The sequence below is a fragment of the Gekko japonicus genome, unplaced genomic scaffold (assembly GCF_001447785.1).
Source record: "Gekko japonicus isolate JY-2015 unplaced genomic scaffold, Gekko_japonicus_V1.1 scaffold542, whole genome shotgun sequence".
In the NCBI taxonomy this organism is placed as follows: Eukaryota; Metazoa; Chordata; class Lepidosauria; order Squamata; family Gekkonidae; genus Gekko; species Gekko japonicus.
The window spans coordinates 244,117-246,971 of record NW_015163104.1 but is presented as its reverse complement, the minus strand read 5'-3'; the positions used below and the strand labels follow the sequence as shown (position 1 = coordinate 246,971).

Here is a 2,855-nt window from a genome sequence, read left to right as displayed (position 1 = left end):
GATTGTGAGCAAATGAGCTTCATAAATTCTGACTCTAGCGATGATGAGTTCTTGGGGTTTCCAGAAAACTAGAGTACTCAAACCTTTAAGTCTCTCAATTTGTTAATGACAGTGATAATGGTTCTTAATGCCACTGTTGACTGCTCTTTACTTTACATGGTTCAAATGTTATTCTGTTATAGTTTATTAAATATTTTATTACACTATTTGGTTCAGAATATTTTTTTTCCTGTTTTCCTCCTCTAAAAACTAGGTGTGTCTTATGGTCAGGTGCATCTTATGGAGCGAAAAATACGGTACTTTTCTCCCTTTCTCACAATACAAGAACTCGTGGGCACTCCATGAAATTGCTGAGCGGTCAGGTTAGAACGGATAAAAGGAAGTACTTCTTCACCCAAAGTGTGATTAACACATGGAATTCACTGCCACAGGAAGTGGTGGCGGCTACATGCATGGATGGCTTCAAAAGGGAATTAGATAGGCATATGGAGCAGAGGTCCATCAGTGGCTACTAGCCACAAGGTATAGATAGGGGCTCTGGGGCAAGTGATGCTCTGTCTTCTTGGTGCTTGGGGGGGGGGGCAACAGTGAGAGGGCTTCTAATGTCCTGGCCCCACTGGTGGACCTCCTGATGGAACCTGGTATTTTTGGCCACTGTGTGACAGAGTGTTGGACTAGATGGGCCTTTGGCCTGATCCAACATTGGCGTCTCTTATGTTCTCTTATGTTCTTATGTACTTACTAGGGACCTAAATGCATCATTTCTCATTGAACTTTAATCTCTCTCAGTAGGCAGTTTCCTTCCAGCAATAACGCCAGACCGTCCATCTGAGCTAACTCTTTCAAAGTATAGAAGGGTATTCATGCTTGCGCACCTGAATGCCCTGCCTTCAGCGGTGATGCTGGGAAGATTCAATGGAATTCCATGTCCAGACAGACTCCGTAATTGTGGCAACAACAGAAGTGATTCTGTGGATCATATTTATTTTTGACTCCCCAAATTTTCAGAACTAAGAGCTGAATTGATTTCTCCATTACTTAATCAGGATTTTATCTCTTCAGAAGCGAAATCATCTCGGTTACTCAGAGATAAACAAACCACTTTATGTGTGGCGAAATTTCTGGCAGCTGTCGTTCAGTTACACAATAACTCTTGTAGTAATTTCTAGGCTCTCTTTTGTGGGGAGAGGGCTTGCTGTTTATGACTCTGGTTGTGAAAACAGTAATTAAGAAGTAAGATGGACTGGATCTCTCACTCAGCTGCAGAGCAGCACCACTGGATTAGGTTCATCTAGCCAAACACACACCCCGGAAGCAGTGTTCCCTCTAAGCTGAGTGAGTGTGAGCCAGCTCACAGTTTTTGAGCCTCCAGTTCACACATTTTTGTCTTCGCTCAGGAAGGATGGCTTCAGAGCAAACTAATTGATGCAGTAGCCAAATTGCTTGCTCACAGCTTTAATGCCAGGAGCTCACAAAGTAGAATTTTTGCTCACAAGACTCCACAGCTTAGCAAACACACACCCCGGAAGGTCTACAAGAAGGGCCAGAAAGGCTGGGCCTTGCCCTGTTGTTACCTCTTCCCCGTCCCTGGCAAATTGTATTCAGAGGCACACTGCCTCTGAACACGGAGGTTCCATCTAGCCATCCTGGGCTAAGAGTTATTGGTGGACCTCATCCTCCATGGGTTTGCCTAATACCCTTCTATGACATCTGGACAAGTGGCCAGCACTGCACCCTGTGTCCATGAGTTCCACAAGTTAAAACGCCCTGTGTGAAGAACCATTTTCTATCGTCTCTCCCAAATGTTCTTCCCATCAGCTGCTCACTGGAGCCCCCCCCTTAGTATTTTGATAGAAGAGGGGGGGTATCTCTCTATGCACATTCTCTGCACCAGGGGTGGCCAAACTTGCTTAACTTAAGACCAGTGTTCCCTCTAAGCTGAGTTAGTGTGAGTTAGTTCACAGTTTTTTAGCCTCTGGCTCACACACATTTGTCTTAGCTCAGGAAGGAGGGCTCCAGAATGAACTAATTTATGCAGTAGCCAAATTGCTTGCTCACTGCTTTAATGCCAGTAGCTCACAAAGTACAATATTTGCTCACAAGACTCCACAGCTTAGAGGGAACATTGCTTAAGACCCACATAGAATAAACATCAGACGTTTGAGAGCCACAAGACATGAACAAATATAACCGACTGGAAAGTTTTTATAACCTGCAGAAAAGTTTTTACTGGAAAATATGCAGATTTGCTTTTTATCAACATTAAATGTTAAAAATTGAATTTGCTTTTTATTAACATTAAATGTGAACGTTAAACGAGACTGCCAAAAATAAAAACAAAGGGGGTAAAAACGGGTATTTAACTTTAGATGGGGAGGGAGGGGAGGAACAAAGAGAGAGAGAAATAAAGGTGGAACGAAAGCAAATAGATGGGGGGGGGGAGGGGGAAAGAAAGCGACTTCAAAGGCATCTTTCAAAACCCCAGGGGTCATTTACTCACCCTCCCTCTTCTCCTGCCTCCTCCTGGCTGAATGAGGGCTGGAAGCGGGGCGGCCGGAAGCAGGGGGCGGGGCTTCGTTATGTGCCCTGCCCCCGTACCTCACCCGGGGGAACTGCGATCCCCCGTGTTCCCCCCCGAAATGACCTCTGCAAGACCCCCCCCCACGCCGGCTGGCTTGGCTTGAAGAAAGGATGTAAAGAGACAAATGCCCTCTCCAAGCCGCCCAGCGGTGGGAGAATCTTTAAGAACGCATTTAGAGTTAAAGTTGTTCTCTTTCTCCGCTCTCCCCCCCCCATCTCAAGCCTACCTGGGGAGGGAGGGGAACACTGGCTGGGGGAGGGAGAGACCATCGTGG

At 45.9% G+C, this 2,855-nt stretch overlaps 1 protein-coding gene across 1 annotated transcript in view; it reads right to left on the bottom strand.

The window, feature by feature from the left end:
• Nucleotides 1-2,855, bottom strand: part of LOC107106586 (zinc finger protein 568-like) — a 40,450-nt gene that overhangs the window by 15,997 nt on the left and 21,598 nt on the right. The gene's annotated exons all lie outside the window — the stretch shown is intronic.